We start from the raw sequence: 25,376 nt of genomic DNA on the forward strand, positions 1-25,376 counted from the left end.
CTCCCCTGAACAGGGACTTGGTGCTCTCGTACCTCAGCCGACTAGGGCTTCGGGTCAACTGAGAAAAGAGCAAGCTCCTCCCGGTTCAGAGCATCTCTTTTCTTGGTTTGGAGCTGGACTCAGTCTCTTTGACAGCGCGCCTTACGAACAAGCGCGCCCAGTCAGTGCTGGCCTGTTTGAAGGCGTTCAAACAGAAAACAGTGGTTCCACTGAAACTTTTTCAGAGGCTCCTGGGGCATATGGCATCCTCAGCGGTAGCCACCCCACTCGGGTTGATGCATATGAGACCACTTCAACACTGGCTTCAGACTCGAGTCCCGAGATGGGCATGGCACCGCGGGACACATCGCGTGGTTATCACGCCGGTCTGTCACCGTCTTTTCAGCCCTTGGACCGACCTCTCGTTTCTACGGGCAGGTGTACCCCTAGAACTGGTCTCCAGGCGCGTCGTGGTCACGACGAACGCCTCCAAAACAGGCTGGGGCACTGTTTGCAATGGGCACGCAGCCGCCGGCTTGTGGACGGGCCCGCGACTGCATTGGCACATCAACTGCCTCGAGTTGTTGGCAATTCTGCTCGCCCTGCGGAGGTTTCAGCCATTGATCCAGGACAAGGACGTGTTAGTTCAGACAGACAACACGGCAACGGTAGCATATGTCAACCGCCAAGGCTGTTTGTGCTCTTGTTGTATGTCACAACTCACCCGCCGTCTCCTCCTCTGGAGTCAGTGGCACTTCAAGTCGCTGCGAGCCACTCATATCCCGGGCAACCTCAACACTACAGCGGACGCGCTGTCATGGCAGGTTACCCTCAGGGGAGTGTGGAGACTCCACCCTCAGGTGCTCCAGCTGATTTGGAGTCGATTCGGACAGGCACAGGTGCACCTGTTTGCCTCCCAAGAATCCTCCCACTGCCCGCTCTGGTACGCCCTGACCAAGGCCCCCCTCAGCATAAACATGCTGGCACACAGCTGGCCCCCTGGCCTGCGCAAATATTCATTTCCCCCAGTGAGCCTACTTGCACAGACCCTGTGCAAGGTCAGGGAGGACAAGGAGCAGGTCGTCCTGGTAGCACCCTACTGGCCCACCCAGATGTGGTTCTCGGATCTCACGCTCCTCGCAACAGCCCCCCCTCCCCTGAGGAAGGACCTTCTTTCTCAGGGACGGGGCACCATCTGGCACCCGCGACCAGACCTCTGGAATCTCCATGTCTGGCCCCTGGACAGGACATGGAAGACTTAAGCGGATGGTAGACATGATCACTAAGGTTAGGGTCCCCTCTACGAGGCGCCTGTATGCCTTTAAGTGGCGTCTGTTCGCTAGGTGGTGTTCTTCCCGACGGGAAAACCCCCAGAGATGCACAGTCAGATCAGTGCTTTCCTTCCTGCAGGAGAGGTTGGAAGGGAGGCTGTCCCCTTCCACCTTGAAGGTGTACATTGCCGCCATAGCAGCACACCACGATGCAGTCGACGGTAAGTCCTTAGGGAAGCACGGCCTGATCATCAGGTTCCTAAGAGGCGCCAGGAGGCTGAATCCCTCCAGACCACGCCTCATTCCCTCATGGGACCCCTCTGTAGTTCTTCAGAGTCTACAGAGAGCCCCCTTTGAGCCTTTGCAGTCAGCCGAGCTTAAGGCACTCTCTTTGAAGACTGCCCTCTTGACTGCGCTCACTTATATTAAGAGGGTAGGAGACCTGCAAGCATTCTCTGTCAGCAAAACGTGCCTGGAGTTAATTCCGGGCTACTCTCACGTGATCCTGAGACCCCAACTGGGCTATGTGCCCAAGGTTCCCATGACCCCTTTTAGGGACCAGGTGGTGAACCTGCAAGTGCTGCCCCAGGAGGAGGTAGACCCAGCCCTGTCATTGCTGTGTCCAGTGCGCGCTTTACGCATCTATTTGGATTTCACGCAGAGCTTTAGGATCTCTGAGCAGCTCTTTGTCTGCTTTGGTGCACACCGGAAAGGAAGCACTTTCTCCAAACAGAGGATCGCCCACTGGCTCATTGACGCCATAACTGTGGCATATCACGCCCAGGACATGCCGCCCCCGGTAGGGCAACTAGTCCATTCTACCAGGGGTGTAGCGGCCTCCTGGGCCCTGGCCAGGGGTGCCTCTCTAACAGACATTTGCAGAGCAGCAGGCTGGGCAACACCCAACACCTTTGCAAGGTTCTACAATCTCTGGGTGGAACCGGTTTCGTCCCAGGTAGTGGCACGCAATACAAGCGGATAAGCCCGGGATAGCAGGCCGGGTGAATCACTTGCACATAGCGCCTTCCACCTCCTTTTGAGCTGAAGACGTGCACCATTAATTCCCAGTAGTGTTCACAAACTTTGTTCCCTGGTTGACTTCCTCCGAGCCCTGTGACATTCGAGTTTTCAGAGAGACTCGCTGCCGGGCCAGTACACGTGCTAACTAAGAGTTCTGTTCTGTGGTAGGTGCTCCGCATGTGGCGGTTCCCTGTAAGGCTAACCCCATGCGATGTATATCTTCTGCTAATTAGTTTCCCTGTTGGCAAACTGCATCTTCCTTGGGCAGAGCCCCTCTGCCCCAGTCTCCATGTTTGTAGTAACGCCTCCCTCATTGGGCAGGATCTACCTTGAAGACTCTCCACATGGTCGGAAAGACCATGTGACGTATTTTTCCACTTAAATATCCCCCCCTCTCTTTGGGCAAGGTGTGGTCTCCGTGGTGTCCTTCCCTTGGGAGGGACACCCCCCGACTGGTCCTGGCGGCCCAGTCAGATAATCCCCTTCTTTTTTAGGGAGTGGAAAAATAGAAGGGGAAAAGAGGCCATGACTGGGTTAGCCTGTCTCTATCTTTTGGGTAGTCGACTTGTCCCCAAAGGGCCGTTCGACACTCATAACTATACTGTGGGAGGTTACGTGTTGACCTGGTGTGCTGGCTACAAGGCACACAGTGGTCTGCCCGCCACACACCGCCAGTTCACGTAACACAGTTCAGCCTGTTGTGGCATTTCGTATAGGGACCCCTAGTGTCACTACATCGACACAACGTCGAGTGAGTGACAGATAGGGAAGGTCATGGTTACTTGTGTAACCTCCGTTCCCTGATGGAGTGAACAAGATGTTGTGTCCCTCCTGCCACAACGCTGAACTACCCGCTGAAATGGCCGGACCTTGTTTTGGCTCCTCAGCATAAAACCTGAATGAGTGGTTGCATACCAGCTCCTTTTATACCCGTATGTCCGGGTGAGTGGCATGCAAATATCACTCGCCAATTTTCATTGGCCATTTATCAAAGACCAGAGGTGTCTCAGGCTCCCAAGAGTGACCCCTAGTGTCACTACATCGACACAACATCTCGTTCTCTCCATCAGGGAATGGAGGTTACACAAGTAACCATGATGTTTTTTGTGACACTGCATATATATGCCACTTGTTGTCAGAACAACATACACATGAATATTACTGAGTGCACCTTTAACTACAATGAACTATTTTTTTTTATTATTATTATTATTATTTTTTGCTTTTAGTATTAATGCTTTTCAGTATTGAATGAAATATAAGTTTATTTAAAATCAACATTTCTCTCACATCGTCCGCTATCTTGGATTTTTGCTTTCACTGAGCTTAGTGTAGGGTGACCATATGTCCTCTCTTTCCCGGACATGTCCTCTTTTTCGGACCTTCTAAACGCGTCCGGCCGGGATTTCTAAATTTGCGAAAATGTCCGGGATTCGGCTTTAGTTGCATTATGATGTGCATCTGGTCTAATACTTCATTGTGTGTGCATGCATATTTGCATTGCTTTAACCTCTTTTTGTAAGTCCCGCCTTCTCGCACACCAATTGGTCAGTTATAAGAGGCTTGCAGCAACTACTGGCCAAATTCCTACCTGTCAATCTTTCCGCGAACACGCAAATCACTGTTGTGTTCGGCATCAAACAGCTTGACAGTAGCAGCAAATGACAGCTGAGTGGAAACAATGCCCAAACGAAAGTGCAAATTTACAGAAGATTTGCACAAAAAATTCCCATGCTTTCGTCCAGGTCAAGATTCGTGGGAAGTAGAATGTATGACATGTAAAGCTGGCACTTATGTGTCTGTTGCTAATAAAGGTGCAAGTGATTTAGAAGCACACATTAGCTCTGCGAAGAATAAAGGGTCAGCTAAAGGTGAAAGTCCATCAGGTAAATTAAAGGACTACTTTTTGAGACCAGGTAAAATTATCACATTGCTTCATTTTCCATGGCCTCAAATATTTTATTTTAGTACATGGACATTCAAAAGAATGTTGGAAATTTGTATTTATTTATATATATTTATGTTATGCTAATAGTGTCTTTTTCACTGTATTAAAATTTGCATTCATAGTAACACTGTTTTGAACCCTATTATTCCACCCCACCCCCCAACCCCCACTCCTGCGAAAAAAGAAAAAAAAAAGGTGTCCTCTTTTTGGAAAACCAGAATATGGTCATCCTAGCTTAGTGCAATGCATTCTGAGAATGCCTTCACTGTAAAGATGACATGTGATGGTGCAATATGGATAAAACGATGTACCATAGGCATCAATTCCCCCTTTGCTGCAATAACAGCTTCCACTTTTCTGGAAGGGCTTTCCACTATATTGTATGTAGCTAATATTGGGTGAAGGGGCCTGGCTCACAGTTGGCATTCCAACTCACCCCAAAGATGTTCAGTGGTGTTCAAATTTGGAAGCCCACAATACAATAGAATGCCATTGTATGGAGTAGCATTATGATTTGTCTTCACTGGCAATAATAGAGTAACCAAATTCACTATTAACTGCAATTAAAAATGTCACTGTTCATTTAACCTGTAAATGCATGGGTGTATCGCCAAACATTATTACATACTCAGTTATTAAGAGACACGGCACATATATATCTATCACAAATGGATCTACAAAATGCCCAGATAATGTCAAATTTTCAAAATATTTCAAGACAATTAGAAAATAATATACTGATTTACATGTCAGTTGGAGCGTCTTTTAATCAGTGTTGGGGGTAACATGATAAAAGTAATGCACGTTACGTAACAAATGAAGTAACACAATATTTGTAATTTTAGACCATAATATTGGAGTTACTTTTTAAATAAAGTAACACATTGCTTTTGTACACCTCTGCTGTCCCTGTATTGCGAGAAACCAGAAGTAAAACTGTGGGGAGGAGATGTAGTGCATGACTGGCATTGTATTTCTATAGAGTGTGAGGCCAGAGACTATTTAGCACAGAGAGACGAGACACTTCTATTTAAATGAATGGGAGAAATTGGAATGCCCAACCAAGAAGCTCTAGCACCCAACAGTCAATAGATGTAGAAAGGAAGTCCCAGTTACCATTTAGATGCAGACATCGCCTGTCAATCAACTCGCTAACGCGCATGCGTATTTCTTGTTTTTAGCGTGATATGAGGTCAACAACATTCGGTTGAGTGAAACATGATTGGTTAATTTGTTAATACACACTGCATTAAAAAAAATCAGTAAACGTGTTTAGGCAGAGGGATTATAAGACTAGTCTTCCACTGGCCACGACATGATACACAGGGTGAAATACTCGCTCAATTCACGGACTTATTCAGCCGAACTGCTCCGTGTAAGAGCTCCCTGTAACTGGGAGAATGAGATGAGAAAAGCTGAATCTGGATCAGTGGCTCTAAGCAACATTCTACATGGTTTGTGCACACAGAGAAAATGTCTTAGTTTCTAAAAATGTTCTACATTTTTGTTTTATAATAAACAAGTAGTTTAAAACAAACATTAAAAAAGTGATACCACTCAAGTTGTATCAACATGCGCCTTTGAAGTAGGCTAAATATCTGTTTGTTTACTATGTTGTTTTGACATGAGTGTTGTACAGTAGCTAGCATGACCTGTAATGTCTCTTGTATGCAATGCATGGCTTATTTGTATGGAATGCATAGCATAGCAGAAGTGAAAGTCACTGTGAGGAAAAAAGTAATGCTTTACTTTCCATAAAAATAACTTTTTAATTAATTAAGATACTTTTTTAAGAAGTAACACAATATTCTAACAAGTTACTTTTAAAAGTAACGTTACCCAACACTGCTTTTCATAAATACCTCATTTTTATTTGTTGTGAATTATACCTTTACTATTTTACGGCTGTGCTAAGCATCCATATATCCCTAAGAAATGTGTCCACTAATTGTCATATGTTATGACTTTTTATCCTCACTGCTTTTGCATAATAAGTAAATTTGCAAATAATCGTAAAACTGGTTAACTGGGAATTAAACTCAGACGGTAATCTAACCATCAAAAACTCACACTGTGGCATCCCTAATATCCACATATTTTTGGCCATATAGTGTATCCTAGAAGTCAGCACAATTCATTTACCTACCTTTTGGAACAGCCTTCATGTGAGCTGCATTCCTATGATGCCTTACAATAATGCCTACATATGCAGCTCACTAGGTACTGGAAGAGATTGTATCCCTAAATACTTATCTGGTGTGTAGATAAGTTCTCTTAGGGACAAGACAGCTAGATGTGAATGTTCTATTTTCCAAAAACTGCCCTGTCCTGACATAACCCTGCTGGTCCAGCTGTGATCTAATCTCCTGGAATTACAGGGATAACTGGATACAGTCTAGCCCACCTGAGGTCCTTTACTCACCCAGGAGGGCAACAGGACAAATTTGGACACCCAAGACTATACTGCCACCTACAGCCTTACTTTACATAAACCAAAACCAGATACTAAACACAAAGGTGGAATTCACTGAGAATGGATTGGGCACACACTATTCACTAAAGGAATTATGTGAATCAGGAAAATAAAAAATGAGTGATAAATGCAATTTGTCCAGCTCAATACCCATGCCAGTTCTGAGCACTAGGTTGAGGAGGATGCAGCAGATTACTGCAATCTGGCATACTTTGCAGGGACTTTACAGCATCACTCCACCACTGCAATTTAGACACTTAAACCAGTTCTATCAAATGCAGAAAGTGCACTTGATTCCACCGCGTGTCCAGATACAGTATATGCACAGGTGTATGTATGACTGGTGTCATGATCAATACAAATTTACACAACTGTCTCTTTTAACCACCTGAGGCCTGAGAGTGACTGATGTGTGCATTTTCCATTTCCCTTTTTGATTTGTAACTAATAGCACCTAATAAACATGGGGGAAAACATTCCAGAGCAAATAGTTTTCCTAAAAATGGATGTCCACATATGTGGACAGTGGGACTAAGTTGTAAACTTATGAACTGGTTATTCGTGTTTTTGAGATGATACAGACATTACATCAGAAATTAGCATAATTCATTTTGATTAAAAGTAATGGCCAGAATCATCCAGTCTGCCGACCATGTTAAAATAAAATTATACATTCTGAAATTATGTACTGATTACCATTGTCCCATGTCTGCCAAACATGTTAAGTGGTCCAAACATCATCTGCAGCCTGAAACTGAAGTTTTGGTTTGGATTTTAGGAGTGAATGTAATTAGCTGCATAGAGAGATATAGGATGCTTCCTTGCTCCCTATTTACTGAATGACTTAACCTCCGGTGTGCTGTCATTCTGCACAGTTCGAAAACTATTTTTGTTTTCTTTCAGGGGTTTTAACTCAATATAAAGCCCCTGAAACAAAAATTTTAGTTCCCTATCTGTCACTCACTCGACGTTGTGTCGATGTAGTGACACTAGAGGTCACGTTTGGGAGCCCCAAACACCTCTGATCTTTAAGAAAAGGCCAATGGGAATTGGCGAGTGGAATTTTCATGCCATTCCCCAGACATACGGTATAAAAGAAGCTGGCTCGCAACCACTCATTCAGATTTCTCTTCAGAGCCGAATGGTTGTGTTCAGTGAGCTGAATTTCTCTGCTGGTCCATTCACATCGAAAAGCTGTTGGATTTACGGTGCATTAGAGCCGTTTCTCCCCCTCATGCACCAGTGGAGTGCAGAGAACGCCCCTGGGCGCTTCAGCAGCATAAGAGTATATTTTCCTTCTAAAAGAGTGGCACTGATGGACAATGTCTTTTTAAAGATGCCTTTCTGTCTGTGTTTAATTCCTGGTTGCGGTCATTACCTCTCCGCTTCCAGCGGCCACGATCGCTGTCTCACATGCTGGGGAGCCCCGTTTGAGCCCCTGGAGTCAGTTGAGCTAAAGGCACTCTCTTTGAAGACTGCCCTCCTGACTGTGCTCACGTCCATAAAGAGGGTAGGGGACCTGCAGGAGTTCTCTGTCAGCGAAACGTGCCTGGAGTTCGGTCCGGAGACACCGACTGAGCTATGTGCCCAAGGTTCCCACAACCCCGTTTCGGTATCAGGTGGTGAACCAGCAAGCACGGCCCCAGGAGGAGGCAGACCCAGCCTTGTCGTTGCTGTGTCCGGTGCACGCTTTGTGCATCTATTTGGATCACACGCAGAGCTTTAGTTGCTCTGAGCAGCTCTTTGTCTGCTTTGGAGGACAATGGAAAGGGAGCTCTGTCTCCAAACAGAGGATCACCCACTGGGTCATTGACGCCATCGCCTTGGCATATCACACCCAGGACGTGCCTTCCCCCTTGGGACTATGAGCACACTCTACCAGGAGTGTGGCGGCCTCCTGGGCCCTGACCAATGGCACCTCTTTAGCAGACATCTGTAGAGAAGCGGGCTGGCAACACCCAATACCTTCGCGAGATTCTACAATCTCCGGGTTGAGCCGGTTTCGTCCCGTGTATTGTCAGGTACGAACAGGTAAGTGTGCAGGACAACTGGCCGGGTGTACCGCTTGTGCATAGCACCTTTCCCCTCCTGAAGGGGGAGATGTGTGCTTTTTACACACCAGCCGTGTTCACGAGACCATGGACCCTTGATGTCCTTCCTCCTTAGCCCTGTGGCAGGTGAGTTCGTGGAGAAACTTGATGCCAGCCCAGTATATGTGCTAGAAGGCCCTGTACTGGGGTAGGTGCTCCACATGTGCTGGTTGCCTGTCTGTAACCCCGTGTGATGTATCATCCACGAGACAGTTTCCCCGTTGGTTAACCCGCATCTTCCTTGCGCAGAGTCCCCTCTGCCACTGGTCGCTATGTTTGTAGAGCTCCATCCCATCTGGGTAGGACCTGCCACGGGGACTTCTCCACATGCGACACTGCCGACAACTGTGACATATTTCCACACAATTACCTCCCCTTCGGGCAGGGTGTGGTCTCCGCGGTGTCTTCCCCTTAGGAGTGACACCCCCCCGACATGGAGACTTATGGCCCCCAGCTGATCAATTTCCCCTCTTTTTTGGGGAGAAAAAAGAAAAGAGGCCACGGCTGGGGTAGCCTGTCCCCATTTTTGGGCAGTCGACTTGTCCTCGAGGTGCGGGGGATCGTACAACGCTCGTAGGAGCATTGGGGGAGGTTACGTGATGGCCAGCTGTGGCTACGAGGCACGTAATGGTCTGCCCATCTCGCACCGCCAGTCCATGTATCACAGTTCAGCTAGTTGTGGCGTTTTGTGTAGAGACCCCTAGTGTCACTACATTGACACAACATAGAGTGAGTGACAGATAGGAAACGTCCTGGTTGCTTTCATAACCTCCGTTCCCTGATGGAGGGAACGAGACATTGTGTTCCTCCTGCCACAACACTGAACTACCCGCTGAAATGGCCGGGACCTTGTCTCGGCTCCACAGCACAAAACCTGAATGAGTGGTTGCGAGCCAGCTCCTTTTATACCCGTATGTCCTGGGGAGTGGCATGCAAATTCCACTCGCCAATTCCCATTGGCCTTTTCTCAAAGTGTTTGAGGTTCCCAAGGGAGACCCCTAGTGTCACTACATCGACACAGCGTCTTGTTCCTTCCTTCAGGGAACGGAGGTTACGAAAGTAACCAGGATGCTTTTGGATGAACCCATTGATTCTCAAATGTGATATTGCACAGTAAATCTAAGATTTCTAAGGAAGAAATGCGCTAAAGCACACATTAGTTTACGTTGTGTTTAGTAGCATGACGTTTCACGATAAATTGATCAGATTTTTAAAATGGCATATCGGATGAAACTAGAGACTCAAACAGGTTTCGATGTAGTTTCTCCCAAAGAAAAACAGCGCTGTGAACAGTGCCATGTTGTTTTGTCAGATGAAAGTTTAACCCCTTACCAACAGCACAGAGTTTCCTGAACTGAGATCAGTCATTTTAAATTAAATTAAATTATGCATTGCATATAGCAAAGCCAAAATAAAAACATCCACACATGTGTAAGCGGGGTTGCACAAGGTTAAACAAAACAAAGCAACATACATTTTCCAGGCAAATAGCACTGACTTTTGTAAATACGTGTAAATCTACAATAAGTCTGTATTAACTGGAAAGGAAACGTGCTGAAAAGATGTATTATTTTGCATAGATTTTCGAAATGTGCATCTGTGCATGCCTTTTCAGCTTATTTTGCTTACAATTTGTGCAACTGACAAGGAAGACATTATGTTGGTTGTCTTTCAATTTTTTTCTGTTGCCGAAAGCACACAGTTCTCTTGAATGTCATATCATATCAATGAGATTTGTTTTCATTGATACTAAGAGGCCTAGCCAAACTTGTTAACTAGAAGGGGGTGTCTGCAGTCATTTGGCCATGTAGTGTACTTTTAGCACATAGAATAAGTACAGTATGCGAACTGGCACACAGCCAAAACAGCCAAAGTATAAGATGTAGATCATCACGTGTCTGCAGTCAGCCATTACAGATGAAGTTTTAATCGCTGAGCTAACAGAATTTCTTCTCCATTTAATCCATTATACATGTCTAATGGTGTCACTCAGTCCTGTCATTATATGTAGTGCTAATGCTAACATGTGCATTCTCAGCAAACAAACAAGTGAATGAATCACATTTAAATCATCACTCACCTAGTTTTGCTGACTCGACGTAAACTCACACAAAACCTTATCTTGAATCGAAAGAAGTCGATACATTGATGTACAGTTTGCAGAGATTCTTGCACTGAAGATAGGGTTGGTGTGGTGCAGTGGTTAAATATTTAGGCTTAAACTGTAAGGTTGTATGTTCGAACCCCAAAAAAGGTGATCTGTGAACTATTACCATTGTGTCTTGAAGTTTTGAGGTGGCCTTTGGGAAGCTCAGGTTTAAGCACAGATTTTACTTATCAATGCAAAATGTGTACTCAGATCTATTTTTGGTTAATTTGGTGTCAACAATGTTGCTCCAAGCTGCTTCTCAAACTACTACTAAACTATAAAATTACTTAACAGAAATAATTGACCAAGTTTAGAGCTGTATTTTTACAATATATAAAAATAAATTAAAGCAAGAGACAAGAAAATGAACAGTTAAACTAAATGTGTTACTACAGACTTCAACTAACCACATCTATCTCTCTGAGGACTCTGTATATGGCAGCGTTTATCATTTTCAAAAGCTGTCGTCATGCATTCTGTCATCTGCTCTGAGTGGTTTCCCAACCTACTTAGAAGGGGTGTAACGATCTATCAGTTTGGACTGATGCATCGATCAAATCACCAACGATACGATATCATCAGTTACAGGATAGCGCAGAGCAGCTCACATGTGCAAATATATTTCCTCGACATCATGGCACATGCAACACATTTGAATTCTACATAAAACATTTCTATCTTAAAATGCTTTTTTAAAAGTGCTTTTTTAAAACAGGATTTTGTAACAGAATTTTTCAATACAACTGTGGAAGTTAGACATGAAAAAACACAGATCACACACATTCTCCTGTTGTGAGTATCTGAGTATTCAATCTGTCCAGTCTGGATGAAATAAAATCATGAATATCAGTCTCTAGATCCTTGAAAGATCCTTGAAAGACAGGCAGGGTTTGAGTTTGGCAATAGACCTAAGCTGGAAAAACTTTTTGCCACAGAATTTATTTGCTTGTCAAATTTTAAATCAGAATCAAAGATGACACCCAGAGTCTGTACATTAGCGGTCGGTTGTCCAAGATCTTTGACTATGTGTTTGGCTGATTCAGAAGGACCAAACACTATAACTTCAGATTTATTTCCATTAAGCTGAAGAAAATTAGCAGCCATCCAACTTTGGATTTCATTTGGACAGTCAAAGAGGGATTTTAGACCTGAATTATCAAATTACTTCAGGGGGAGATAAAGCTGGGTGTCATCAGCATAACAGTGGTATGCAATGTTGTGTTTTTGACAAATAGAGCCAATGGAAGCACAGGACCAAGAATAGAGCCTTGTGGAACCCCGCAGGTTATAGGTGCAGAGGGTGAGGAAAAATTTCCAATTTCAACAGAGAATGTTTTCTCACTCAGGTAGGAGGAGAACCACTCAAGGGTGGTCCCCTGAATCCCTGCCCACTGTCGTAAATGCTCCAGAAGAATACCGAGATCTATAGTGTCGAAAGCCGCACTAAGATCAAAGAGTACTAGGATAACCCAATTAGCCGAATCCATTGACAACAAAAGGTCATTATTCAAAAGGGCAGACTCTGACAAATTTCAGTTTGGCTTTAGAGCACAACACAGCACAAAGATACTATTTTCCTTTAAAAATACAGAAAGTTGATGATTAACAACCTTCTCCAGTATTTTCAATAAAAAGGTAATTTTGAGATCAGCTTGTAAGTGTTTAAAATTGATGGGTCAGAATTAGGCTTTTTCAGAAGGGGTTGCACCACTACCTACTTAAAATAAGATGGGACTATACCATTTACTAAGCTGCTGTTTACTATCGCCAGAATACCCGAGGTTACAATTTCTAGGACCTGAATCAAAAAGCAAGGGGGAATAATATCTAGAGAGCAGTGAGCAGGCTTCAGATGTCGTACAATATTGATCAAGTGAGTGGGTGAAACAGGCTCAAAATTTGACAAGTTAACAGAACACGAGGTAGGACCAACTGGGTCTTGATCAAGGGGAGGATACTAGTTCTAATAGCAATGATCTTATCCATGAAAAAATAACATCAGGAAATGCAAGTGCTCAGGAAATGTGGTAGTCACAGGATTAAGCACTGTATGTATAGTGTTAAAAAGGACTTTAGGGAAAAGCATATAATATTGTCATATCGATTGTAGACCCCTGAATCGGATTAAATCGAAATCGCATCATGGCAGACTTTGAGGTATTCAATTATTTATAATGCATTTGTAAATGGATTATTAGTCAATAACAAACCCCCTTAATAATACCATAACAAAGGAAACATTAAAGAAAAGTGTTACCCAGATGGCAATATCATTGTTCTGAATGATTACCACAGTGATGTATCATTGTATTTACATGGTACTTCTACACATACAAAAACATTTTGTACTACCATCTGCTGTGGCTGTTTTTTGAGGTTCTCTGAGGGTAACAGAGATGTGGCACTGAGCAGTGAAGCTGAAGGAAACAGGAAATTACATGGAAACATTGCTCCTTAAAGCATTAAAGTGGCTCAATGCTAAGTGGCACTTGGACTTGTTTAGGAGTGAAGATTTTTATTTGTGTTTTTTTGTGTGGTGAGTTTAAGCAAGGGGTTGGATTACACACACACACACACACACACACACACACACACACACCCACTTGAATAAAGGGTGTATTTGTAAACATAATGCCATTGGGAGTGTGTAGTGCTGGATCATGTGTGTTAAAGTCTCTTGGTTCAATGCAAATCTATAAAATAATCTAATTTAGTTCAAATCTAATAGGGTAAATCATCTGATGGGAGATTTATTCCTTTATTTTTATGGTGCTTTGCAAGAGGATACAATGAATATGATGCCTTTCCTGACTCTGTCTCTCTCTTTGAAAAGTGTGATATTGTTTGTGCTTAAGATCATGTTTAATATCTCATCAATGCTGTACAATTGTCTGCTCAAGTTATTCTGTTACTACGGACACTTTCTTAAAATAAAATTTTACTGTGTGTCTTTAGCATGCATACAATTGTAGCTAAGAAAATAGCCAGACCAGATTTTATTCCAAATAAAATGTTGTTTACATAAAGTGTTTAAAATATCATTTTCTACCATAGTATATTTTCAACCAGAATACACATTGAGATGTGGTGGAAATGGCATTTGTTTCAGAAAAAAAAAATATCGTTAAGAATAAATGACAGAAATAACATAGTTCTCTTGTGATACATGTTTATACATTGTTTGGATATTGTTTGGAAGAAAAATTAACTAAATTAGTGAGAGTGTGTGGGAGTTTTTTTTAAAGTCAACAAGGCCAAAAGTGTCCATTGTTGAAATAACTATTTAGAGAATCGCCTTGATAGGAAGTCTTCTTAATTAGCTTAAAAACTGTTGACAGAGATGTAATTTCCCCTCAAATCAGTGCAATGCAATTATCACCTCTGAACTCCTGAGAGACAAACTAGAATTAATCAGTCTATCCTTTACAGTCCAACAGAATTACCATATTTTCCACCTTGAGTGAGACAGAGATTGAAGAGAGGCCTCCATTGTGCCTCAGGGTGACAGGTTTCATCCTTGTTAAGGTGCTGTGACAGAGAGCACATTGCCGAGAGTTACACCTCGCCCTCTTTCGCTACTTTGCTTTGTCTGCATTTATCATCATTTCAAAGTTGCCCTCATGTAGGAGGTTCAGGCCTTTGGCAAAAGTCCTCAACACCATCACTTAAACTGGTTATAATAACTGTGTTTCCTGCTGGTCTCATAAATCAGATGTTCAATATATTCTCTGCCAATCTAGTAACTAAATAGTCATTTAGCAAACACTTTTCTCCAAATGACTTGCAATAGTGTTTTTCAGCTATTTCTAAATGCAGGACCTAGATTTTACAAGTGTGACCTGATTGCACAAACCATTATCCATAAATCATATTACCACAAAATGAACCTTGGCTACTATATTACTATAATAAAACCATGGTTAATTTATTGCGAGGGAACTCAGAATAATTGTGAGAGAATGCACAAATATTTCAGAAAACGGAAGAATTGTTTCCCTTCAAATGTCATCAGTGCCATTAAACTGAATGTGTTATTATTTCAACCTAGTCTCATAGAATGAATGTTACTATAACTACATTTTTGCAAACTGAGTTTTATGTGCTGTGTTCTACGTTTCACTGCATTTTTCTGGAGAAATTAACACTAGGGGTGCTACAACTTTGTGTTTTATTCACTTTCACACAAATCACGAGTACAGCAGCTGATTATGACTTTATAAACTTTTTTTCACTCTTTAACTCATACACTGCTATGTTATGATCCCGAAAATGTTTTACTTTAATGCATCATTTGAAAAAGAATACATTTTAACGCTTGTATTACAGACCCACCTACATTTACACACTTATTCCAATGTAATTCACTTCCACAGTAGCTCACCTGATAGAGTGTTGAACTTCGAATTCTGAAGATAGAGACTTGAGCCCAGCCAATCACACAAGCTAACCCTTACAAAAAACCTAAACTTGCCACAAGTTTGGCGCTCATTATTTTCACATGCAAATGAGCTTGTGATTCGCCGCAAATGATTGCCAGAAGTTTGCAGCTCTTCACCGCTAGTGGTGATCCTCCGGATCCATCGCAAGTTTACCAGAAAGCTCATTTGCATGTGAAAATTTCTTTTGTGGCAAGTTTGGGGCAAATTTGCCATGAACTCTTGATTTTTGTAATGGCACACGTGAGCCAAAAGTGTCATAGAAGCGACACGAAATGACATGGTTGCTTGAGAATTTTTTTTAATTTATTTTTTATGTTGCATTTGATTTTAGGACACTATCGGTTGGGTTTAGGTGTTGATTAAAGGTAAGGATGTCTGTTTTGTTTACCTTTCACTTGATTTTAGGACACTATTGCTTAGGATTAGGTTAAAGATTTAGGTTATGGAGGTATAATTTACTCATTAAAATATCCATCTAACAGTCACCTTAAAAACCTCACCTAATTAGACACCATTTCATTCGCTTTTGGTGCCCCTTGCTGGACATTTCACTGGGAATCTGCAGTGAAACATGCAATGAAGCACGTAATTTTGTTTAGCAAACATTTTGCTTCGGTCACATAATTTTCATGATATCAGGTTGTATTTTTCAGGTACATTTCTATACATATATTGACTTTACCGTACTTGCTCAACAATATTCTCTTAAAACTGTTGATCTGGCATTACAGTAGTTGACATGAAAGGGAAAACTCACCCTAGAAGTGGACAGAAGACACTAATATTCACTACAGCGCAACTTACAGCAACGATGAGAATGCAACGAGCACTTGTGTTGAGTTATAAATTGTGGTCTGACACATTTAGGAATACAACAACACACAAAATCAAGTTTGCATATCTAGAGCCATCTTCGTTCATGTACTTAGAGTATATTTCAGCCTTTAGGCACATACCTGTACTATTAATTTTTAATGTAGCAAAGGTCAATGATTTGGTGAACTCAATGACTCTGATGCGTTATTCAACTAATTTCGCAGCATTCCATTGCTTTACCCAATGTTAAATGTTAATATTCAATTGTTTAAAAAATTCTGTCATCATTGCTTTATTCATGTATTGCTTATTTGCTCATTGTTTTGTTTGCCTTGGGACACAAAGAGAGTCTGATGTCATGAAATGTCAATGTTCAAGTTCGAGCTTAAAAAACGAGAAAAGCACCATAAAAATAATTCACGCTATTTGTGTGCTATTGCTGTATTACGGATCCTCCGATGCCATATGATGGCTTTGTGTGAGTAACAAATTTAAGTCAATGCTGCGATCAGTATTCCCAACAGTCAGATTCTGACCCATGCTCCTTTAAACATTTAAAATTGCAGTTAGTGATGTCATATGTTTGTTATATAATTGGTTTGGTTAAGGCATAGGGTTAAATGTTAAAAAATATCTATAGTATTATAATGCAATGAAAATAGATATAATCTGACAACATTTACATGTTTTTGTCAGGACTGGTGGGACAGAAGGGAGGACTCAAGAATGCAGGATGAAAAAAAAAAGAAAGAAAAGGAAAAGAATAAAACAAACAGAACTCTCTCTCTTGAGAAAACAACAGTAACACAAATAACCAAAGTAAATAACCCAAAAAATTGTACATAGACAGATACCAGAACGACCGAGGAAAACCACGAACCAACAGGACACAGAAACACATGGAACAAACTGGCAAAGACATGAGGCAAAGGTGACAACAATAGACTAAATGAGCACTAGACGAGGAGGAGTGGTGAGGGGAAATAAGGAGGCGGAGTCAGTGGAGCACATGGCTGACACAAACGAAGCCATGTGCAAAAATTAGTGCTGCCGGAGTTAACACGTTAATACATGCGATTAATTAAAAAAAGTTTAACATGTTCATTTTTCTTAATCACGATTAACATATTTACCAATAATACAGCATAAACCAGAATAAACACTTCTTGGGAGGGCGGAACCTTTGTAAAGTGTCCGCCCGGAGTCATTACACTGACACACACACTTCACAAAACACAGAACAGCCCTTCCCTGTCAGTGATAAAATGATGGAGAAAGGAGCTCTAAATGCTATTTGATGAACAAAAGCCAGGTAAAGCCAGAATGGAACCTATGTAAAGTGCATTTTAAATTTCTTAACTCTCACCAAAACGCAGAATGAGACGTATTTGTCTGCAAGCGTGGATTTCAAAGCGGCATTTGACGCTGGCGTTGACGATATGACACAAATCATGAACGCAGCTTCATGATTGCTGTAGCAAAGTGGATAGCCACAGTTGACAAGCAGATTAATATTGTAGAGGATGAGAGTTTAAAGGATTTATTGTCCATTGCAATGAAAATGCAACCTATGGGGAGAGTTCTTTCAATTAGTCTAACTCCCACTTGGACTTTGGAAAACGTTTAATGTTACTTGAATTGGTGATATTTGAGTGCATTTCTATCTCTATATTGTGGAAGGATTTGTTAGTAATATGTTAATAAACCATTATATTGTTGCAATTTGTTTTGTTTTGTTTTTTTAAATGGAAATAAATGCATTTTGACCGAAAAAATAAATATATATAGGTTTAAATTTCAGCATTTTCAAAATATGTAATTAATCATGATTAACTACAAAAAATTATGAGATTAATCGCAATTTAAAAAAATTATCTACTGACAGCACTCGAAAAAACACAAAACAAAGGCACACAAAACCAAAACAAACAGACAAGAGAGGGCACTCCAGTGGCCTGTTGCACGAAGCCGGTTTCAGTGGCTACACAGGTAAGTTTGAGTTTTTCGGTCTCAAGAAGGTGGGTCGGTTTTTACCAGTGTTCATTGCCATAGCAACTTACACTTCACAGCTAACCTGCTCCATAGCAGGTTTTATTCTGGGTTACTGATGTTGAACCAATCAGCTGTAAATAGAGTGACATCTCTGACACAATAAAGTCACACCCTGTATCTCTCGCTCCAAATTAAAGCACGCTTCACGGGGAAATGTATATATTTAATCAATTTAGATTTATATAGTATGATTTAATATATTAGACCTATATATTAAGATATAAGATGGTTTATTTTAGAGATCCGAGAACCTGAGCAACACATTAAAAATTTATTATTGAGGTTTTTTTATTTTTATTTCTTTACATACTGTACCTGTATGCAGGGCATAATGCTAAAAAACCTCGTAAGGTTATTCTAATACTTTAAAGACGCATTTATTGTGTGATGAGTCTTTCCACCTGAACTAATAACGATCGTCTTGAGATCGCCAAAGTCGATCGAAACCAGTTTGGCTCTATCTGGTTTTGTCAATTTCAAACTTACTCTGAAACTCTTGAGTTTATATAATTAGCTTCGTGCAACAGGCCTCAGACCAGATCATGCAGTTTTTTATTGTTTATAAATGGTTAGGTTTAGGAATAGGGTTGGGTTAGGAGATCTAAAATATTGGTAGTATATTATAGTATAATATAATTAAACATATTGTGGTTAAACACACGCAATAAATCCAAATATTGCCTATGATGGAATCGTCTGAACAGAGGTGAGAAGGGCATGATGTTTTGATGATGCAGGCAAAAAGTTGTAACAGTGATGTATTCATAATGAGACTGCCCTAAAATAAACAACACTAGCATTGGGCACAGTTCATTCTTATTAAATCCACTTCAGTGTCTTTCAGAGTACATCTAATTACAATGATTGACTATTACATTTTCAGCAGCATTTGTTGAGCAGTGTCCTGATTATCTCTCCATCACTGAATAAAGTGCTGGCAGCTCTCTGAAGCTGAAATGTCTTTAATGAATTGGAACAGACACTCCACAAAGAAATCCAAATAAGCCTCTTCTTTAATTAGTAGTTTTATTCAAATAGGAAACACTAGAAAAGCTGTTTATTTTTATTTTCCATCTAAAAAAGGCTGAACGTAACTTTGTACAGGAATGCAAAATTAAGGGGATGATTCACCCAAAAATTAAAATTCTGTTGTCATCTTCTCACCTCAAGTTGTTCCAAACTCATACAACTTTCTTTATTCTATGGATCACAAAGAAGAAGTTTGGCTAATTGTATTTGAATTGCATGTCCGTCACCCCCCCCACACACACACAATAAAAATGAATGGGGACCTAAGCTTCAAGTTCCTAACATTGTGTCCTATATCTCCATTTGTGTTTCACAGAAGAAAGAAGGTCATACAGGTTTGCAACAACATGAATATAATTTTTCTTTTTGGATGCATTAACTCTTTCAAGCTAGAAGATAATGATATGGGATCTGACAGTCAGGTGAGAAAAAGGATCGGAAGGTTCAACTCGACTCGAGAGAATGTGAGATCATAATTTCTTTGAAGACTCACACTGAGCTTTGATGCACAATCGTAGTAGGGGAAGATAAAGAGAATAAGATGGTGATTGATATAATGACTGATGTTCAGTCAGATGTGATCTGCAGTAAGCCTTCACACACTGAGGTGTACCGCGTGTGCAATCACTTTCACTTATTGTCTGCGGGAAGAATTGTTTTTTTGTTTTTTTTAAATCTGGGTTATCATTGTTAGGTTGAAAAAGGTATTGTGTGTATAAAATTAAAGATTAAAGCCTCACTTCAGCTGCCAGAACCAAAAGACCTTGATTTAGCTCTTTTGAATTCACAAAATAAGAGAATTAAATAAACATGATTGTTTGCGCTGTTACCTGACATTTTTGTATGTGGCTTAAAAGCAGGACTACAGACAGCATTTTGAGATGACTACTTTACTCAGTCATCAACAAAATACAACAGGGAGGCTAGGGTGGGCATTGCCCCCTCCAGAATTTTTTAGCAAATAATTTGAATGCAATGTATAACCTGCATGATTCCCTCATGAAATTCTCACCCAGTCATAAAAATTTATTTTCTGTGTTCAATATTAGATTATTTCCAACCTGGTCGCATAGAATCATGTTACTATTAGTGCTCTCAGCAGATAATTATTTAAAAATTTGATTAATCGCATCATTTTTTGATTAATTGCGGATTTTGAAAGTGCTGAAATTTGACACTTTATATATTTCTTTTCCTGTCAAAATGCATGTATTACAATCTTAGGAAAGAAAACAAAACAAAATGTAACAATATAATGCCTTATTAACATGTTCCAAACAAAGCCTTCCACAGTATAAAGATAGAAATGCACTAAAATAGCACCAATTCAAGTAACATTAAATGTTTCCCAAAGTCTAAGTGGGAGGTTGACTTATTGAAAGAACTAGTCTCCACATAGGTTTCAGATTCATTGCAATGGGCATTAAATCTCTTAAACTCTCACTCCCCAGAATATTAATCAGCCAGCAGACTGTGGCTATCCACTTTCCTAAAGTAATCATGAAGCTGCGTTCATGATTTGCGTCAGGTCATCAATGCCAGAGCATTGAACTCTACACGAAAAGCACTTGCAGACAAAAATGTCTCATTCTGCGTTTTGGTGATAGTTGAGACTTGATGTACTTCTGTGGTAATTAAAATGCACCTTACATAGGCTAAAAAATTATTGATTTCTATCACAAGTCACATCAGGGCTTGTTTTGTATATCAAATAGCATTAAGAGGTACTTTTCCCATAATTTTATCACTGAAGCGCTGTTGTGTGTGCAGAGATTGTTTTATTTACTGAGATAACAACCTCCGCAGCTCTATAATAGGAGAGAGTGTAACAGTCAACCAGCTTGTTAAAACAGTACCACCCATAGAATGTGTATGGGACTGCCAGGTTATGCTTTTTTATGCTAAGCTTGTAGGCTCCCCTTGGTAGAAGATATCTTTGAAATGACTCTGGTTGGACACAGTACAAAGGTTCCGCCCTTCCAACAAGTGTTTATGCTGGTTCATGTTGTATTAACAGTAAATGCATTAATTATAAAATAAAATAAAAATTAGCGTGTTTGTGACAAGTCAATGCACACATCCACACTGCTGCATGCAACTCTCTCTCTCTCCTCTGGCGGTCTGGATTGCCTTTTTGTCATAATTTACTCTCCTGCAAGAAGAGTTTATGTTATTGACTTCACCGCCATATTGGATTCAGTGCTGTTTACATGATTTGATTTCATTTGAAAATGAAACTCTTTTAATATGGGTGGAAAAAAAGTGTTCCTATAAATCTGCAGGCAAAGTGAAACTTTACACTGCTTTTACAGTCTTTAGAAGGAAGTCCAGGTTGGTCTGTCACCCATAACGCTGAAGTCACCTGTCACCTGTACTCAGGGCTAACAGGGTGATGGACGCAAGCACCTTCACATCCTCAAGGACACACACAGCCAAACAGAAACACACTCGTACACAGAGAAGAGCAGGAAGCCCACTGTGCTTTTTTATTTATTTATTTATTTATTTGTTTTTTATCTTTAGAGGAAGTGCTCTGCACTGACAGACTTTGCCCTTATTTACAGGTCAACAGCTTTCTATCAGAAAAAAAAAAAAAAAAAAACAAAACAAAAAAAAACTCTTTCTTATTTAAAAATATCCTGCAGCCAGTAAAAACAAGTAGGATGTATATGGGGATAGTGAATATTTGCAAATTACTGGGTTCCCACAGTCATGGAAAACCTGGAAACATAATGGAATCAACAAATTGTGATTTCCAAGCCTGGAAACGTAATTTAAATTAATACATTTTAAAAATTATTACATTTATATCGTGAATATAAATGTTTCTAGTTAGACTCAGCTCTAAGGTATTTCACTTGCAAGAAATTCCTCTTTTTTTAATAATTTATCTCTAAAATAATAATAATAAAAAAAAATCCTAAACCAATAATTGGGTGTTTCTTCAACTTCGCATTCTCTATAATGTATTTAATTTGTGTTTGTACAGGCTTCACAGGAGATTTATTTATATTTTGGTATTTTTTCTGAAAGTCATGAAAATTCCCAGTGCAATGACAGTTCCAGCACATTTCAAATTCTGTGCTGTTTTTAAGAGAATTCTGTGGTGGAAATTACACTAATGAAAATTAGATTTTAATTTTTTTAATTCCTCCTTACTATGTATGTAAAAAACGTGTAATAATTTTTATTTTTATAAGGATTTTCATATTTAATAATGAAAGTCATTTGAAAAGTACCAAGAATAAACTATTCAGTTTTAATGAGACCATCATATAACAAAAAGAACAAAAAGTTGAAATCAGTCTGTGTCAACCATGCCTGAAGTTGAAGAAACCCTCCATCACAAATAACTTGAAAAGGCATAGATAAATCATGGAAATTAATTGGTCAAAAGGTGTAAGAAACCTGAAATCAACATAAAAACAATTGACTGAGTGGTTGGTTGGTTGGTCGGTCAATCTTACACATTTTGACTAGTAAATTTCCATGACTTTTTCATAAAACTCCAAAACTCCACCTCTTCTGCAGATTTTTCAAATGTTTCTATCCATTTGTGAAAAAAAATGCAGCACTGTTTAAATAACAGTCAAAACATACCCCTTATACAATACCAATAAATCGATGACACACAGCATCTGGTTTGTAATAATTCACAAAGTTTCATTTATTTATTTATTTATTTAAGTGTTGTGTTTTACTATTCATTTACTCTAATGCAGGGATCGGCAACCTATGGCATGTGTGCCAGCATTGGCACATGAAGGGGTAATCACTGGCACGCCAGCAACGGCGAGAGGTGAGTAGACTATTTTATTCATATGAAATTCCGCACCTGCATTCCAATCTACATCTTGATGTAATCCTTCCTCGTGATCACGCAGCGTGTTTTCATGAGCTGAATGGGAGGCTAAACAAAAATTTTAAATGGGATGTGACTACAGCTGAGGTTTTCAATTGGTGAGGCGCGCCTCCCCTGGGGGGCGTCAGAGAGCTCCAGGGAAGGCGCAGTGCGGGGGAAAAAAGAACATAATGGTTCACGTCTGTACACATCTGTCCTGCTAGCTTGTGTGTTAAATTGCGTGTTATGCATATGCATGTTGCAAAATGGATAGCTTTTTAGTGTCTACAATACAAAAGTCTACAGGAGAGGAGGCAGATTCCCTTCACCTCTACTTACTTATGTGAGTGCGGGTTTTCCGCTTTGACCTTGCTTAAAAGCTAATACCGATCAAGGCTGCAGGTGGAGGATGATTTACGTTTATTCCTTTAGCGTGCAGCCCCGCATCGATCACCTGTGCGCATCAAAAAGTCGGACTCATTTTCCCACTGATGTAGGGGTGATGAAAATGAAGAGGCAAAATCGGCAATCAGATTTTTTCTTTTCTTTTCTTTTTTTTTTTTTTGCTTAACGTAGGCCTATATGGAAGTGATTTTTACGCATTTGATACTGTGACAAAACAGCGCTGCCATCTTGCTGATGTTTGATGTATGATGTTGATGTTTTCACAGTTGAATTGGCTTAATTAACCTAAAATCCCCAAAATAGCTCTTAAATTGAGATAACGTTAGTAGCCTGTGGCTGTTAATGAACATGTTTCCAGTTTAGTTATTTGACCGTCAAGGGTTATCAGTTCAGTGATCAGAAAATAGAGCTGTCCATCATGCTGATTTCGTTCTGTCTGATTTTGTTGGCTCTTTGGTTATAGGGCTGTTGAGAATACTTCGCTTAGTTTTTTTGACTGTGGATGATTCTGTTCAGAAGGCTAATTTTTTACAGTTTCCCAATTGCTTGAATGTGGTAAAAATGTGTTGCAATGTATGTGTTCACAATATGTTTTTAAAAGAAAGACAAACGTGTTTGGAATGTTTTGAAAAAATATAACCTATTTCAAAATGAAACTGAATTTAAAATGGAATGTTGACAGCTTAATAAAAAAGTTTATCTTAATAAAAAAAAATAATGTATATTGATGAACAGCCTAAAAGCAATACTAATAATAGTATTACTACTACTACTAATAGTACTAGCCTAGTAGTACCAATAATGATAGCCTAATTAGTGGTTGTGGAGGTGTTGGGGGGGGGGCGGGCACAGCTGTCTTCAAGTTCTCTAGGGGGAGGCTCACTTTCACCCAATTTGAAAACCCCTGGACTACAGTATACCCAAGAGACTCGTGAAGCGCGTGCAAGCCATTCACACATCACGAGTAGCGCTTCACTTTCAGTTAAGCGCGCAAGCAAACGCGCCCGCTTTGCCGGGCTAAATAGTTGATCGGCTTGTGATGCGCGAATGGCTTAAACGTGCAGCGCGAGTCTCGTGTTTAAACAAGTGTTTATGCTGGTTCATGTTGTATTAACAGTAAATGCATTAATTATAAAATAAAATAAAAATTAGCGTGTTTTTCAAAAATTTTCATTTTTGGGTGAACTATTCCTTTAACTGTGTCGGCACAGCCATTGACCAGGAAAATAAAATACATTTCCCCAATGTTCAAGCCAAATCTATGTCTTTGCGTGAACCATTTATCAATGACTTACCAACATCAAAAAAGCTATGAACGTGTACCTTAATGAAAAGTGGACACCCATGAACCATTTAATAACAATTTTCAGACATTAGTAAGCTATGAAAGTGCACCTTAATGTAAAGTAGACACCCATGGACCATTTAATAATGACTTACAGACATTAATAAGCCATGAAAGTGCACCTTAATGTAAAGTAGACACCCACAAATCATTTAATAATGACTTGCAGACATTAATTAGCTATACAAGTGCACCTTAATGTAAAGTGGACAACTTTGAACCATTTATTAATGACTTAATAACATTAGTAAGCTATGAAAGCGTACTTTAATGTAAAGTAGACACCCATGAACTATTTAATAATGACTTACAGACATTTGTAAGCTATGGAAGTGCACCTTAATGTGAAGTAAACACCAATGAACCATTTAATAATGACTTACCAACATTAAGCTGTGAAAGTGTACCTTAATGTAAAATGGTCAACTGAGTGAATCAGAATGACTATACATTGCTGTAGAAGAGCATCAAGACCTGAAAAGTGTTTTTGGAGAAAACTGTTGGTAAGATACCTCTTGC

The sequence above is a fragment of the Myxocyprinus asiaticus genome, chromosome 14 (assembly GCF_019703515.2).
Source record: "Myxocyprinus asiaticus isolate MX2 ecotype Aquarium Trade chromosome 14, UBuf_Myxa_2, whole genome shotgun sequence".
In the NCBI taxonomy this organism is placed as follows: domain Eukaryota; kingdom Metazoa; phylum Chordata; class Actinopteri; order Cypriniformes; family Catostomidae; genus Myxocyprinus; species Myxocyprinus asiaticus.